Here is an 18,176-nt window from a genome sequence, read left to right as displayed (position 1 = left end):
CGTCCGCACCCCTGAGATCCCTTCGTTCCTCATTCCTGGAGCCTTCTCCGCTCCTCTTCCTTCCTTCTCCCTCTTCCAGGCCTGGGCCTCTGTTACTAGGCCCGCCTCCGGAGCAGAGCTCATGCAGAGCCCCTGCTCCCTGCCACTTCTGCTCAGACTTCTCTGCACTGAACTAAGATGGTGCCCACCTTTTATACTCCCTTCTCAATGCACCCAGGAACTGCTTCCTCCCTGCTCCTGCACTACAGGGTTCCCCTTCCTCAGTGTTCCCTCCCCCCACTCCAGCCAGGGACAGGGACTGTCGTGCCCATCTCAGGGGCATATTGGTCGCCCTGCCCCACGGCAATGTGGTGTAATGCATGCAGGTGTCGGGTCCTGATCCACACTACATCCTTACCTGAGAGTGAGATATCACACCTCTGGGTGAGGTGCAATACCTCTGTAGCAACCGAGCCCTCAGGGTGCTACAGTTCCATTTATCTTCAGCCTAGGTGACGTATTGCGATACAGGGCCGTGATTTTGGCTATAAAAGGGTCCCCTAGACCCCTACCCCAAGCTTTTTAAGAGAATCATATATGGCGTGCCAGGAGACTCTATGGAATGCTTTCTCAGCATCCAACGAGAGTATCTAATTACAAATTTTTAACTGCATCTAGCCCAGGAAATACTTTGTGCCTAGTAGCAGGGTCTGCTAGTCAGCGGATTATCCCGGCTGTTAAGCAAGCTACACCACCTGTAGTTTGGACACTTCATTTTTTCAAAGGAAATGCTTCGGGACCACGGGATACTCAGTGAAGAGCATCAGGAGGCACCCCAAGGCATAGGGGCTCGGACTGGCAGTAGGATGCCTTGCGGTGGACAGCCGAGCTCGATCCTTATAAAAGCTTTTTAACTGCAGCAGCTTTAGTGGACGCTACTGGAGCTGGAATTACGCGGCTGCTGGCATGAGACTTGCCCTCCAATAGATCCTTGTAAATGGATTTAAAGTGTATTTATTCAAATTAGAGAGACAATTTAAATTAAAAAGCTTAGAGCTGCCTCCACCACAGGGGGGCTCGCTCGACCCACCAGCGGACAGGCACCAGTATTGGGAGAGGGGGGCTGGCCGTCAGGGTTCACCGCGGCTCTGGCACAAACCCGGCGACACGAAGGTGGCACGGGCAGGAGCGGACTGAGCGTGTCGGCTTCTCACTTTTTGGATTTTAGAAGGGCATGACATGCCTATATCTGTGTCTCCCCCTCCTTTTACTCCTCCACCTCTTTTCTTTTCGCATGACTATATGTACTTGTCACTTTTCCATGTGTTAGTTGTGTCTTCTGAGCAGTTTGTCAGCTTTTGGACACCTTTGAAGGTGTTTTCTATGTGTTTCTATGTGTTTTTGTTTGCCTGCCATTGGTTTTAATGGTGTTCGACGAACAGTTCGACGAACAGTTCGGCGAACACACGGGTGTTCGACGAACCGAACCGAACTCGAACACTACGGGGGTGGCTCAACACTAATTGTGAGCTTCGTTTAAGTAAAGAAAAAAAAGAGGTCAGTTATGCCTGTATAGCTTTTTTACGCTCTGCAGGAGTATTTCTTTCTGGGAGTACTACTTTGCAGTAAAATTTGATTGAATTTCAGGCATTTGTGGATTGTGGTTCAAAACTTAATGTGATTGATAAAGGGTTTTTGGAAAAACTTAAATTGAAATCCAAACCTTTGTCATCACCTATTTCTGTGATTGCAATTGATAACATTGTAATTGATAAATGCATTACTCACAAGGTTGCTGCATTTCCCCTCATTATCAATGGAGTTCACCAAGAAATTTTGGACTTGGTTGTATTAGATAATTTACCCTCTCCGGTCGTTTTAGGTTTGCCTTGGTTAAAACTGCACAATCCTTTGCTGGACTGGTCTACTAATGTGATTAAGTCTTGGAGTCCGAAGTGCTATGATAAATGTTGTAATGGTCACATTGCGGCTGTGGAAAAAGGGGAATTACTTATACCTATTCAAGATTTTTGGAGGGTTTTTTCAGAGGAGGAGTCGCAAGTTTTACCTCCTCATAGGGATTATGATTGCGCCATTGAGTTTGTTCCTGGAGCTACTCTTCCCAAGAGTCGCTTGTTTAATCTGACTATCCCTGAAAGAAAGGCCTTGGAGGAGTGCATACAGACTAGCCTGGCTGCTGGTCACATTAGACCTTCTAAGTCGCCTGTGGCAGTTGGATTTTTCTTTGTTAAAAAAAAGGACGGGGTTTACGTCCATGTCTGGATTTTCATGAAATTAATAAGATTACCGTACGCAATTCCTACCCATTGCCGTTAATTCCTGACTTGTTTAACCAGTTGGTGGGGGCCAAGTGGTTCTCTAAAATTAATCTCCGGGGGGGGGATACAATTTGTTAGGAGGGTGATGAACGGAAAACTGCTTTAACACTCCGGTAGGTCATTTTGAGAATCTGGTGATGCCTTTTGGTTTTACCAATACACCTGCATTTTTTCAGAACCTTATTAATGACATCCTGAGACCTTTGATTGGTAAGAATGTGGTTGTGTATTTGGATGACATTTTGATTTATTCACCAGATCTAGAGTCCCATTGGCAGAGTGTACGTGAAGTTTTGCAGTTATTGAGTGATAATTCACTCTTTGCTAAGCTGGAGAAATGTGAGTTCGCTGTGCAGAAAATTAGTTTTTTGGGCTACATTGTCTCCAGAGAGGGCTTTGAGATGGACCCGGTGAAGGTTCAGGCTGTGCAGGAATGGCCTAGGCCTATTGGTTTGAAATCTATACAGAGATTTTTGGGTTTTGCCAATTAATGCAGGAAATTCATGAAGAATTTTTCTGTAATTGTTAAGCCTCTGACCGATATCACCAGGAAAGGTGCGAATACGGTCCAGTGGACTACTGAGGCCATTGAAGCGTTTGAGTATCTCAAAGAGAGGTTCAGTTCTGCCCCTATCCTTATGCAGCCTGATGAGACCAAGCCTTTTTTGGTCGAGGTCGATGCTTCATCGGCGGGGGTCGGAGCAGTTTAGTCTCAGGAGAACAAGGGTGGAGTACATCCTTGTGCCTTCTTTTCGAAAAAAAATTTGGAAACCGAACTGAATTATGATGTTGGAAATCGGGAGTTGCTGGCTATTAAACTCACGTTTGAACATTGGCGTCATTTTTTGGAAGGCGCTAGATTTCCTATTCAGGTGTTCACAGATCATAAGAATTTGATCTATCTGGATGCTGCCAAGCGCTTGAATGCCCGTCAAGCTAGGTGGGCACTTTTTTTTTCTCGGTTTCATTTTTCTGTTACCTATATCCCTGGTACAAAGAATGTTAAAGCTGATGCTTTATCTCGCAGCATCTCTCCTACGGTCGGTGCCGAGGAGGAGGAGAGTATTTTACAGAAAGGAGTTGTGGTGGCGGCTTTGGACCCCGTTTTGGAGAATGAGATTCTGAAAGCCCAAGATGATGCTCCATCTAACACTCCTCATGGGAGGTTGTTCGTGCCTAGAGCCTTTAGGAGAGATTTGTTCGTAGAGTGTCATGAGTCTCGGTTGGCAGGTCATCCAGGAATTTCGGAGACTTATCAGTCGCAGTTTTTGGTGGCCTGGATGGCAGAAGGAAGTCATCAAGTGGGTGCGTCAATGTACTGTGTGTGCTAGGTCAAAGGCTTTACATACTCCTGCTGCGGGGTTGCTTTGCCCTCTGGACGTTCCTAGTGCGCCTTGGACGCATCTCACAATGGATTTTATTGCTGATCTTCCTGTGTCCGAGGGTTTTACTGTCATCTGGGTGGTCATGGACCGTTTTAGTAAGATGTGTCATTTGGTTCCATTCATTAAGTTGCCCTGCGCCAAGACACTCGCTAAGGCATTTGTTAAGGAGATTGTCAAGCTCCATGGCGTTCCCACGGATATTGTTTCTGATAGAGGACCTCAGTTTGTGGCTCACTTTTGGCGTGCTTTTTGTGACAGGTTGGGAGTCCATTTGTCATTTTCGTCTGGGTATCATCCTGAGTCTAATGGACAGACTGAAAGAAAGAACCAGGATGTAGAACAGTTTTTCGTTGTTTTGTGGCTGACAATCAAGAGGTGTGGTCTAAGTTTCTGCCTCTTGCAGAATTTGCTCTTAACAATCATACATCCTCCTCCGCTGGGTGTTCTCCTTTTTTTTGTTGTACTGGGAGACATCCGTCTTTTTGTTCGTTCTCCAAATTGGGGTCGGTGGTGCCGGAGGAGGAGAATTTTTCCGGTGATTTGGAGACAGTTTGGACTAACGTACGTTGCAACCTTCAAGTGGCTAACAAGAAGTCCAAGAAGCATTTTGACAGGAAACGTAAGGATGTTTTGTTTACTGTGGGTGACATGGTATGGTTGTCCTAAAAGAACCTGCGGTTGAGGATTCCCTCTAAAAATCTGGGTCCTAAGTTTGTGGGTCCATTCAAAAGTGCTTCAGGTTGTCAACTCATCTGCTGTTAGGTTGGATATCCCTATTTCCTGGCAGATTAATCCTGTATTTCATGTTTCCTTGTTGAAAAAGGCTGATGTATCAGATAGGGATTCCACTGTCACAGTTCCTCCTGTGGTGGAAGACGGCGAATATGAAATTTCTCATATCCTGAATTCTAGATGGCATAGAGGGAGATTACAGTATATTGTCTCCTGGAAGGGTTTCGGTCCCGAAGATAACTCCTGGGTAAGGGCGGATGATGTCTCTGCTCCTAGGCTTGTTAGAGCTTTCCACAGGAGGTTTCCGGATAGGCCTGGGCCTGGATGATCCGGAGGATCCTCATAAAAGAGGGGGGGTACTGTTAGAACCCTCCTGATTGTTTTTCCATCTTGTGTTTTGCGGTAACGTGACCACCTGCCTTTATATTCCAGCTCCACACTCCTGGCTGTGCTGGACTTCAGTGTTTGATTGTTTCTCTAGCCAGGTGCTTCTGAGCCTTTTGCTGTCAGTTCGTTTGGTCCTTCTGGGACCTCTAGTACCTTTTTGTCTGTTTGTCTTTTTGTGTTCTGCAGCAACTTCTCTGTTTAGGAGGTGTCCCATTTTTGTCCCAGTCCTTAGTTCTTTTAGGGACCCCTCCCCTTATGCTATAGGTCTTCTTTCAGACTAGCCAAGGACTAAGGCGGGTCTGTTCGCTAGGAACAGGCAGCCCGCTACATCGTAGGGATTCAGCTTAGTCTTACTGTAGGGACAGCTTTCCCCTATCTTTCCTTAGTACTTGTTGCAGATCATAACAGTCTCCTGCCTCTACCCGTACCTTCTGCTCCGTGGCAACACATTGCTACGGACTTTATTACGGACCTCCCTGTTTCTGCCGGTTGTACGGTTATTTGGGTGGTCGCTGACTGCTTTTCTAAAATGGCTCACTTCCTCCCTCTGCCTGGTCTCCCGTCCGCATCTGTGCTGGCTGAGGACTTCATCTTTCACATCTTTTGTCTCCACGGCCTACCCCTCCACATTGTGTCTGATCGCGGGGTCCAGTTCACTTCGCGCTTCTGGAGAGCTACGTGTAAGCTGCTGGATGTTACCCTGGATTTCTCCTCTGCTTATCATCCTCAGTCCAATGGTCAAGTGGAACCTATCAACCAGGTCCTTACCAGCTTTCTCCGGCATTTCGTCAATGCTCACCATAACGATTGGGTTGAGCTCCTACCATGGGCCGAGTTCTCCTATAACAACCATGAGAGTGAGTCTTCTTCCAAATCCCCGTTCTTTGTAGTCTATGGTCAACACCCCCGGATCCCGTTTCCCGTCTCCGCTTCTGTGGACAATCCTGCCTCGGAGTCTCTGGTCAGCGAAATTTCTACTATTTGGGAAGACACTATATCTGCACTTCTTCAGTCCTCCGAGCGGATGAAGAAACATGCTGATAAGAGACGTCTGGATCCGCCTCTATTCCGTCCGGGAGACAGGGTCTGGCTCTCCTCCAAACATGTTCAGCTCAAAATAACATCGTATAAGTTGGGTCCGCGGTTCATCGGCCCGTTTGAGGTTCTCAAGCAAATCATACCCGTGGCTTACAAGCTAAAACTCCCGGCTACCTTACGGATTCCCAACTCCTTCAACGTATCTCTCCTCAAACCAGTTGTTCTTAATTCTTTTTCTGACGATCCAGGTACCACTCCAGGTCCAGTCTCCGCTGAGGCTGTCTATGAGGTAGAGAACATTTTGGCCACCAAAAGGGTAAGAGGAAAAACCTTTTTTCTGGTGGATTGGAAGGGGTTTGACCTGGAGGAGAGGTCTTGGGAACCCAGGGAGAATATCCATGCCCCTCTTCTTCTTAAAGAATTTCTTGCTGGCCTGAAAAAGAGGGGGCATAAAGGGGGGATACTGTTGCATCGGCGTCTCTGCCCTCTGCCAGGCAGAGACGCCGTCCCCCTTACCACCACGGTCATGCTCCGGCGTCTTCCAGCCTCCCTGCAGCTGCTGCTGGTGCACGCAGCTTCCCTGGCTCCGTGTTTAGGGCGCGTGCACGCTCCCTCCCTCTTATAGGGGCCATACGCGCCGTCCTAAAAAGTCCCTGGCCAATGGCCGGAGGACTTTCCCTATAAAAGGCACCTCCTCCAATATGGAGGTGCCCATGCAAGGTTGTTGCTTTGTGTTACTTACTTTGCTTCAGCCCTCAGGTCCTCTGCAAGTCAGTCCTGTCCGCCAGCCTGTTCTACAGTCCAGTCACCCAGTCTGACTACTATTCAGCCAAACAGTCTGTCTACAGTCCAGTCCACCAGTCTGTCTATGGGCTCTGCCCACTCGCTTACCCAGAAGCACCTGCCTGTTGCCTGACGTGCCTGCCAGCCTGCTTTACCTTGAAGCATCTGCCTGTTACCTGCCTGTTGCCTGCCGTGCCCGCCAGCCTGCTTATCTGGAAGCACTGCCTATTACCTGGCGTGCCCGCCTGCCTGCTTACCTGGGAGCACCTACCAGCTACCTGTTGTGCCCGCCAGCTTGCCTACCCGGAACACTTGCCTGACTATCTGTCTAATCAGCCTGCTTGTCTACCCGTACCACCCGTCAGCCTGCCTGCCGAGCTCATCCGCTGTACCGGTCAGTTCCTGCCTTCTGACCCGTGGGAGTCACCTGCTCTCATACAAGGTCGGTCCCAGAGTGGCACCTGGTCCCTCTGCTCGGTTCCTCCCTGGTTCACGGAGTCGACTGAGCCGCCGTGAGACCTTGGTTGGGCCGAGTAGATACTTAGTCACGCCCCTCTGGCCCCTCCTTGCACCGCAGCACAGAGGTTCCACCACCCGGATCCGTAACATTTTGTTTCTTCCTCCCCTTCTTCCCAGAGCCATAACTTTTTTATTTTTCTGTCAATATGGCCATGTGAGGGGTTGTTTTTTGAAAGACGAGTTGTACTTTCGAATGACACCATTGATTTTACCCTATAATGTACTGGTAAATGGGAAAAAAAATTCCAAGTGCAGTGATATTACAAAAAAAATGCAATTCCACAATTTTTGGATTTTTTTTTTTTTACAAAGGTTCACTAAATGCTAAAATTGACCTGCCATTATGGTTCTCCAGGTCATTACGAGTTCGAAGACACTAAACATGTATCGGTTCTTATTTATTTAAGTGGTGAAAAAAAATTCCAAAGTTTATAAACAAAAATAAATAGCGCCATTTTCTGAGACCTGTAGCGTCTCCATTTTTTGGGATCTGGGGCTGAGTGAGGGCTTATTTTTTGTGCGCTGAGCTGACGTTTTTATTGATACCATTATAGATATGATAGATATGATGTGTTGATCGCCCGTTATTGAATTTTATTGCAATGTTGCAGCAACCAAAAAAGCATAAGTTCTGGCGTTTTGATTTTTTTCTTGTTATGCCGTTTACCGATCGGATTCATTCTTTTTAGATATTGATAGATCAGGCATTTCTGAACTCGGTAATACCAAATATGTGTTTGTTTTATTTTTTTATTGCTTTATTTTGAATGGGGTGAAAAGGGGGAAGATTTGGACTTTTATATTTTTTAAAAAAAAAAAATATTTCTAAAAACTTTTTTTTTTTACTTTTCACATGCTTTAATACTCTCCTTAGGAGGCTTGAAGCTGCGATCGTCTGATCGCTTGTGTTACAGATAGCAGGGTTTCAGCACTGCTATGTGTAATAAAAATGCTCATATGCTATGAGTGCCGCCCTGTGGTTCGGCAATGACAATCACAGGGGTCTCCTGCAGACCCTGGGTTATCGTGCCAATTGCCAACCCATCGGAGTGCTGCGATCATGTGACAGGGGTGCAGATGGGTGGAGCTAATTACACACTTCCGGCGCGATCATGTTAAATGCCGCTGTCAGAGATTAACAATGCCATTTAGCATGTTAACAGCCAAAGGTGGATCGCGATTACACCCGCGGCTGTTAGGGGCACATGTTAGCTGATGAAATCAGCTGTCATGTGCCTGTAAAGGTTCAGGCTCAGGGCCAGAGCCCGCACAAAAAAGGTGGAGGCGACCTATGACATACCTATACGTCATAGGTCATAAAGGGATTAAATACGACAAGTACAGGGTCTACTCAAGTAAGATAGGATTCTCTCGTCATTAGACACAATAAAGTCAAGGTAAAAAGAAAATTTACAGCACAAAAATAAATCCATGCAATTAGTGAGCTGGACCAGATCTCTACTTTGCATATCCTTAGGAAGACAAACAGTGCCTTGAAAAAGTATTCATACCCTGTGAACTTTTCCACATTTTTTTCACATTACATCCACAAACTTAAATACATTTTATTGAGATAGACCAACACAAAGTAGCAAGTGTTTGTGAAGTATAAAGGAAATGATGCGTGATTTTCTAATTATTTAAAAAATATAAATCTGAAAATTGTGATGTGCATTTGTATTCAGCCCCCCTGAGTCAATAATTTGTAAAACCACCTTCACTGCAATTACTGCTGCAAGTCTTTTGGCGTCTGCCTCCGCTATCTTTGCACATCTAGAGGTGACATAGACAGAGCTCTAGCTCAGTGAGATTGCATGGAGGTGTCTGTGAACAGCAATTTTCAAGTCTTGCCACAGATTCTCAATGGGATTTAGGCCTGGACTGTGACACACATGAATATGATTTGATCTAAACCATCCATTGTAGTCCTGGCAGTATGTTTAGGGTTATTGTCCTGCTCTAAGGTGAACCTCCAGTCCAGTCTCAAGTCTTTTGCAGCCTCTAACAGATTTTCCTCCAGGATTGCCCTGTATTTATCTCCATCCATCTTCCCATCAACTCTGACCAGCTTTCGAGTCCCTGCTGAAGAAAAGCATCCCCACAGTATGATGCTGCCACCAGCATGTTTGACGGTGGGGATGGTGTTTTTAGGGTGATGTGCAGTACTTGTTTTCTGCTACATACAGCGTTTTACATTTAGCGAAAAAAGTTCTCCTTTGGTCTCACCTACTACAGCACCTTCTTCCACATGCTAGCTGGTTCCCTTACGTGGCTCTTTGCAAACTGCAAATGGGACCTTTTATGGCTTGCTTTCAAAAATGGCTTTTTTCTTGCCAATATTCTATAAAGGCCAGATTTGTGGTGTATGCGATTAATAGTTGTCCTGTGGACCGATTCTCCCACCTGAGCTGTGGTTCTCTGCAGCTCCTCCACAGTGACCATGGCCTCTTGGCTGCCTCTCTAATTAGTGCTCTCCTTGCTTGGGATGTCAGGTTAGGTGGACGGCCATGTCTTGGTAGGTTTGCAATTGTGCCATGCTCCTTCCTTTTGGATGATGGATTGAACAGCTCTCAGTGAGATGTTCAGAGTTTGGGCAAATTTTTTTATAACCTAACCATGCTTTACACTTCTCCACAACTTGATCCCTGACCTGTCTGGTGTGTTCCTTGTTTTTTATGATATTGTTTGATTTCTAATGTTCTCAAACAAATCACTGAGGCCTTCAGAGAACAGCTGTAGTTATAAAAGAGAATAAATTACACACAAGTGGATTCAATTTACTAATTCTGAGACTTTTGGATGCAATTGGTTGCTCAGGATTTTATTTAAGAGTATCAGACTACAAGGGGCTGAATATATGAATCATCAATGTGTCACGGGTGTGTCGCCACGAAGATCGTCACGATTACACAGCCTGACTTCTCGCAGCTGACTTTTTGGTGCTTTGTGTTTTTCGGCAGTGAGGGAGTTAATTCTCTCTCTCTCTGTGCTAGACGAGGTCCAGCCTCGCCCAGCTGCAATCAATGCTGCTGTAGTGAGACTCCTTCAAATGCCTGCTGGTCTGTTTGGGAAGTGTCGGTGAAAGCATTTCATGCAGACTAACAGAGCGGATCGTGGTATTTGGAGTTTCAGAGATAAGTGTATTTGGAGTGTTTTTTCCCTTCCTCGCTTTATCATTTATCTCCTTTCCCGTTGGTGTTCCCTCTGTTGTAGTTGTGTAGTTTTTGTATGCAAGGTGGTTTTGGTTTTTCCCTTGTACTGTCTCGTTCGTCTAAGTACTGTGTGTGGGCATATTATTACTTGTCCTCTTTTGTTGTGATCGGGGTCCTTCTCAGGACTAGATTACTTAGGTGCAGGGATCCTCAGGAGGTAGGGGTTACGCTGGCGGCCTGGACCTCTGTACCGTTAACAGTACCTCCAGGTTGAGGGATTAGTCAGGGCCCCAGCTTAGGGTCAGCTTAGGCCCCCTACCTCCAGTATACAGAGACAGCGTGACACAATGTCATCATTTTCAGATTTCTATTTTTTAAATATTTAGAAAATCATGTATCATTCCTTTACACTTCACAAATACTTACTGCTTTGTGTTGGTATCACATAAAATCCCAATAAAATACATTTAAGTTTGTGGGTGTAATGTGAAAAATTGTGGAAAGGTTCACAGGGTATGAAGACTTTTTCAAGGCACTGAATGTATTTCTGGGCAGCACCTGCACTTTTCCTTTCAGGGTCTATTGAATTGTATGTCTCAAATTGTGTTAGACAAAAAGTTTCAAAGTTCTCAGAAAAAAAATGAAATATTGCACTGGGCAGCTAAGACCCTTTCTATGGATTAGTTTTGATACATAAGAAAGATTTATTGCACTAAAATGAAAGAAAAAAAAATATTCATATCTATAAAAATAAATGCAATCAAATGCAAAATGTAAAAAAGTAAATGCACAGATAATTATTGCTGATCTTAGCCCAGCTCATTAGTAGATTGCCATGCTTAGTCCACCCTATACCCAACAAGCTGTAGACATCTGGATTGATTTTGACTAATTAAGCAATTAAGCAGTTCTAATGGGTAGGAGGCATTAGCATGTGGTAGCACTCGAATGTGTTGGGTTCAATCCCATTCCCAAGGGTACAGAATGATATTCTATCATGAGATGATCTGTTTTCTAAAACCAAATATTCTACTTCTAGGACAATCTGTCCATCATGGAAGTAAAGTTAAAATAAAACTGTTCTTAATAATAAGGCTGAGTTCACACGATGCGTTTTTAATACGTTTCCGCGGCGTTTTTGCAGTTGCGTAAATGCCACGGAAACGCATTAAAAACGCATGGTAGAAGGGCAGCAATGTTCCCCAATTGAAATCCGCATGGGCTGTGCACATGATGCGGATTTTTCCGCAGCGTAAACGCTGCGCTCAAAAATCCGCAGCATGTCAATTAATTTTGCGTAAACGCGGCGTTTTCGCCGCCATTGACATGCATTAGAACGCGCCAATTCCGCAAGACTGCATTTGTACTTGCGGAATTGGCGCGTTCTAATGTGCGGATGGTACCCGAGTGTGGAGGAGAGGAGACTCTCATCCACACCCAGGTACCATTAAAAAAGCTGTAAAAAAAGAATGAAATAAAAAAGAAATGTATACTTACCTTCTGACGGCCCGCGCACCGCTCCTGCTTGGTTCCCGGCACTTTGCAGTGAGTTGAAGGACCTGCGCTGACGTCAGAGTCATGTGACGGGTCACGTGACGCTGACGTCGGCAGGTCTTTCAATTCAAAGTTGCCGGCGAGGGAGAACGGATTGAGCAGGACACCGGGGGCCATCAGAGGGTAAAGTATACATTTATTTTTTATTTTTACCACTCTCTCGGGTCACACTATATAAATCCATGCTGTTTGCATGGGTTTATATGGTGTGACCTAGTTGTCAAGCACTTTCCAAGTGATGCTAAAATCGCCTGGAAAGCGCTTGTCAATCCACATGCGGAAACGCATGTGAATCCGCATGTATTCCGCAGGAAAAACGCATGCACAATCTGCATGCGTTTTTTCTGCCAGGGAGATGCAGAAATGATGCAGAAATTTTCTGCTTCATTTCTGCATCGTGTGCACATACCCTAATAGTAATTTCTATAGCGCCAACATATTCTGCAGCACTTTACATTACAGAGTGTATTTGTACAGACAATAAAGACATTACAGAGTAAGGCTATGTGCCCACAATGCAGAAATGAAGCAGACATTTTCTGCATCTCCTTAGCAGAAAAAACGCATGCGGATTTTACACACGTTTTTGATGCATTTTTTTAAGCGCATTTGCATGCGGATTTACCATGCGTTTTTCCAATGCATTGTATAGGCAAATCCACATGCGGAAACGCACAAGAAATGGTCATGCTGCGTTTTTTTCCTCACCTAAAATCCGTGCAGAAAAAATCCTGACCATGAGCACAGAACTTGCAAAATGTCATAGGAAGTCATGGGATAAGATGTGCAATGCGTTTCTGCTGCATTTCCGCACAGAAAAAAACGCACAAAAAACGCACCAAATCTGCATTGTGTGCACATAGCCTTACACATAATTCAACAGATACAAGAGGCATGCGGGTGCTGCTTGCAAGCTTACCATCTATGAGGAAATAGGGGAAACAAGAAAGGTGAATGGTAAAAAGTGCTTATCATGTATGGTCATGTATAGTCCAGTCATCAATATAATAACTAGGGTATTCACATAACGCTGCATGAACCGGTCACCAGCCAGTGTGTGTACAAGTACAGATACAAAGTGCTTTTAGCGCATGGAGGGTGTGTAGACAGATGCGATGAGGGATCAGATTTGGAAGAAAATTTTGGAAGGGCAGAACTGTAAGAATTACATAAGTGAGGTGAGGTGATAGGCCAGTCTAAAGAAGTAAGTCTTTGGGCCACGATTAAAACTATAGATATTGGGAATTAATTTAATTGTCCTGGGTAATGCATTCCAAAGAAGTGGCGCAGCTCGCGCAAAGTCTTGGAGATGGGAGTGGGAGGTTCGGATTATTGAGGATTTTAGTCTTAGGTCAATAGCGGAATGGAGGGTATGGGTGGGGGGATAGACAGAGATGAGGGAGGAGATGTAGGATGGTGCAGAACTGTGGAGCGCTTTGTGGGTGAGAGTGATAAGTTTATATTGGATTCTGTAGCAGATGGGCAACCAGTGCAATGGCTGGCACAGGGCAGAGGTATCAGTGTAGCGGTTGGAGAGGAAAATTATTCTGGCTGTTGCATTCAGGACAGATTGGAGAGGGGAGAGTTTAGTAAGAGGGAGACCGATTAGTAGAGAGTTGCCGTAGTCCAGATAAGAATGAATAAGAGCAACAATAAAAATTTTCGCAGAGTCAGATGTAAGAAAAGGTCGAATTCTAGAGATGTTTTTGAGGTGTAGGTGACATGAGTGAGTGAGTGATCAGATGTGGGTGTAGCACCCCGAGGACTCGGCTGCTACAGGAGTATTGCACCTCAAACCAGAGGTGTGGTATTCCACTCCCGGGTAAGGATGGAGTGTGGGACAGAGCTCAGATAGCTGCATGCACTACACTCACCCCATTTCCGGGGGACAGAACAACGGTACTCCCACCAGATAGTTGTGCAGGTACGACAGCGTCTGTCCCTGGCTGGAGTGGGGGGGGGGAGGAACATCCCAGTAGTGTAGGAGCAGATAGGGGAGGGACTCTGGGCATAGGTAGGAGCTCATTGGGTGCTAGTCACCAGGGCTCGGGTGTCAGAGGGAGTATATAAGGTGGGCACCATCTTGGATTGGAGAGTCGAGTCTGAGGAGAAGCTGAGGGAGAGTTCAGCCAGAGAGGGCTGAGGGGGAGCTGTGGCTCCGTCTGGGCCCAGCTCCAGAGCTAGGCCTGAAGCAGAGAGAGGAGAGAAGGAAGAGGAACACAAGGAAAGGCCCAGAGACGCAAGCAGAAGGAACCCTGAGATCCCACGAGTGAACTAAAACGGGTGAAGGGTTGGCAGAGAAGGGTACCGGATCCCAAACTGGTGGAGGTCAATCATCCTTAGCCAGGAACCGGAGGTCGTGGTCAAGCTTTGGCACGACCCCTCGCCACATCCACCAGGAAGGCACGCCACATAGGGTCAGGAAAGCCGGAGAGAGGTTTTGCCCCATAAGGCCCGAGGAAGCCGGACATAGGTGGGTCCCTGGTGAGGACGGCCAGTAGGAAGGAAGAGAGGGGAGCTCTGGACCACGCTCTGGAATCGCCTGGGAGTTGGCCGAGTCCCTGACCTGGTGGACGCAGCATGGCTCGGGTGGTCCTACTGTGCACAAGGATCTGATAAAGAACTGTGAGTAAAGCTTTTGAAACTGCACTTCCCGCCTCTGTGTTCCGGCCGTCACACCTGCACCCTCAGCACTGGGACACCCGCACCATCACTCCCATCATCATCTCTAACAGATCTGCCCTGAGGCCATACTCCTCCCGTGGGGAGTCATCTCATTCTCAGCTGCACAAACAACACCGGCCTCAGCGGACTGCCGTGCAGCGGCGGTCCCGTGACCGCAATCCACGGGTGGCGTAGTCGAACATTCTAACATCTACTGCTAAAGACTGCCGCTCAGTTTGACTCCCTGGGCACGGACCGGGTCACCGCCACGAGACTACTACCCCTATCTGATCCGGCTCCGGGTAAGCCCCCGTGCGCGCGATGCCGCACGACACAGCAGGCCCAGGGGCGCGTCATGGGGAGTGAAGGAAATATCTGAGTCAAATATAACCCCAAGATAGCGGGTGTGCTGCAGGGGAGTAATGGTAAAAACACACACGGAAATAGCAATATTGGGTTTGGGAAGGTTAGTAGAGGAAGGAAACACAAGGAGTTCAGTTTTTCACAGATTCCATTTTAGATTGAGTAGAGGACAGACATGGTGTTATAAACAGCATGTAGACAATGACTGGTATTTTGTAGTAATGCAGGGGTGATGTCAGGACATGATGTGTATAATTGGGTGTCATCAGCATAGAGATGGTACTGAAAATCGAATCTACTGATGGTTTTTCCAATAAGGGCAGTATATAAGGAGAAGAGAAGGGGACCTAGAACTGAACCCTGAGGAGGGGGAAAAGGGAAGAGGAGCCAGCAAAAGATACAGTGAACATCAGAGAGGTAGGAGGAGAACCAAGAGAGAGTAGTATCCTTAAGCCTGATAGAGCGGAGCATAGTGAGGAGGAGCTTGGTGATCCATAGTGTTGAATGCTGCAGAGAGATCCAGGAGAATCAGCAGGGAGTAATGACCATTAGATTTTGCTGTTACTAAATAGTTAGTGAATTTTGTAAGGGCAGTTTCAGTAGAGTGTAAAGAGCGGAAATCAGATTGTAAGGGGTCAAGGAGAGCATTATCTGAGAGATAGTGGATTAGACGGTGGATCAAGTATTACAGGAGTGTAGAAATGTAGGGGAGGTTAGAAACAGGTATGTAGTTAGCAGCACAGTTCTGGGCGAGTGATGTTTTTTTTTAAGTAATGGGGTATGCTGTCGTGTTTGAAGGAAAAGGGAAAGATACCAGATGAGAGAGAAAGGTTAAATATTTTAGTTAGGTGAGTGGTGACAGCCGGGGAAAGGGACTGAAGGAGATGTGCGGGATTAGGGTCAGTGGTGCAAGTAGGAGGACGAGAAGATGCGAGGAGCCGAGTAACCTCTTCTTCCGAAACCAGTTCAAAGACATAAAGTGAGCTAGATGGAGTACAAGAGGGAAGAGAAAGCATGGTATTAGGGGATTGGGAGAAAAATTCCTATCAGATATGGTCATTTTTTTTTTCAAAGTCGTCATCACTGAGATTGGTTGTTGGGGCCTGAACTCTTGGACTGAGGAGGGAATGAAAAGTGTCAAAGAGTCGCTTAGGATTGTGGGATAGTGAGGTGACGAGGGTGTTGAAGTAGGCTTGTTTGGAGAGGTGAAGGGCAGAGTTGTATGTTTTGAGCATAAACTTATAATGGATGAAATCTTTGGCCAGATTTGATTTTCTCCACAGACATTCGGTACACCTGGAGCACTGCTAGAGTAAACATGTTTTCAGCATGTGCCAGTCTTGGCACCATCTGTGCCAAGTTGTTCAATGTATAGGCGGTGCAGCCTCATACAGGGAACTTTGCAGTGTTTCATTATAATGTTTCAGAGCAGAATCAGGACATGACAGGGAGGAGATTGACGCCAATTAGGACTACAAATTCTTCATTAGTTTCTGGGTATTAATGGCACGTATATTCCTATAAGTGTGGTGAGTGGGGGTGTCTCAGTTCTTGACAGAGAATGAAAGAAGGTTGTGGTCAGAGAGCAGGGGAGGGGAGTTAGTAAAATCATGCACTGATCAGAGCCAGGAGAAGATCAGGTCCAGTGCATTCCTGTCTTCCTGGGTAGGAGAGTTAGTAAGCTATGGAAGGTGAAAGAGAGAAAGTTAGAGATAAAGAATGAGTGGCAGATGGGGAGAGGGGATCATCAATAGCAAAGTTAAAGTCTCCCATGATGAGAATGGGGACTTCACAGGATAAAAATTGTGGAAGCCATGTGCCAATATTGTCGAGGAGCTGACAGAATGGTCCCGGATGGCGAAATACAACCACCACTCACAGGGAGAAAGGCCGGTAGAGTCTGACAGTGTGGACCTAAAAAAAAGGGAAGAAAAGTGAGGGTACTGGAGGGTATCATCTGAAAATTACATTTTGTTGAAAGGAGCGGCCCAACACCTCCACCTTTTATACTCCCGGGTTTGGGTTTATGAGAAATATGTAGGCCACTATACGAGAGAGCAGCAGCGGTGGTGGTGTCCGACGGCTGGATCCAAGATTCAGTAAGCGCCATAAGGTTTAGGGAGTTTAAAATGAAAAAGTCATGGATGTAAGCGTGATTGTTACATGATGACCATGAGTTCCAGAGGGCACAGTTAAACAGTATTGAAGGCATGCTGCAAGGAATATTAATGAGATTTGCAGGGTTTCTAAGTGTAATAGGGAAGGAGTTAAAGTTACAATAACAAGAAGGGCCTACAGTGGTGAAAATAAGTATTTGATCAATGCTGTTTTTGTAAGTTTGCCCACTGACAAAGACATGAACAGTCTATAATTTTAAGGGTAGGTTAATTTTAACATTGAGAGATAGAATATCCAAAAAAAAAAATCAAGAAAATCACATTGTATAAATTAGGTAATTTTTTTTTGCATTTTACAGTGAGAAATAAGTATTTGATCCCTCTGGCAAACAACACTTAACACTTGGTGGCAAAACCCTTGTTGGCAAGCACAGCAGTCAGACGTTTTTTGGAGTTGATGATGAGGTTTGCGCACATGTCAGGAGAAATTTTAGTCCACTCCTCTTTGCAGGTCATCTCTAAATCATTAAGATTTTAAGGCTGTCGCTTGGCAACTTGGAACTTCAACTCCCTCCATAAGTTTTCTATGGGATTAAAGTCTGGAGACTGGCTAGGCCACTCCATGACCTCACTGTGCTTCTTTTTGAGCTACTCCTTTGTTGCCTTGGCTGTATGTTTTGAGTCATTGTCTTGCTGGAAGACCCAGCCACGACCCATCTTCAATGCTCTTACTGAGGAAAGGAGGTTGTTGGCCAAAATCTCGCAATCCATGACCCCATCCATCTTCCCTTCAGTACTGTTACAGTCGTCATGTCCACTTTGCAGAAAGCACCCCAAAGTATAATGTTTCCCCCACCATGCTTCACATTTGGGACGATGTTCTTAAGGTTGTACTCATACTTCTTCTAACTCCAAACACGGCGAGTTGAGTTAATGCCAAAGAGCTTAATTTTTGTCTCATCTGACCACAGCACCTTCTCCCAATAACTCACAGAATCATCCAGGTGTTCATTAGCAAACTTCAGATGGGCCTGCACATGTGCCTTCTTGAGCAGGGGGACCTTGCGGGCACTGCAGGATTTTAAACCTTTACGGCGTAATGTGTTACCAATGGTTTTCTTGGTGACTGTGGTCCCAGCTGCCTTGAGATCATTAATAAGTTCC

This window comes from Phyllobates terribilis, unplaced genomic scaffold (genome assembly GCF_046119375.1).
Source record: "Phyllobates terribilis strain yellow unplaced genomic scaffold, ASM4611937v1 Scaffold_5__5_contigs__length_657084704, whole genome shotgun sequence".
NCBI classification, from domain to species: Eukaryota; Metazoa; Chordata; class Amphibia; order Anura; family Dendrobatidae; genus Phyllobates; species Phyllobates terribilis.
This window is presented reverse-complemented; position numbering follows the sequence as displayed.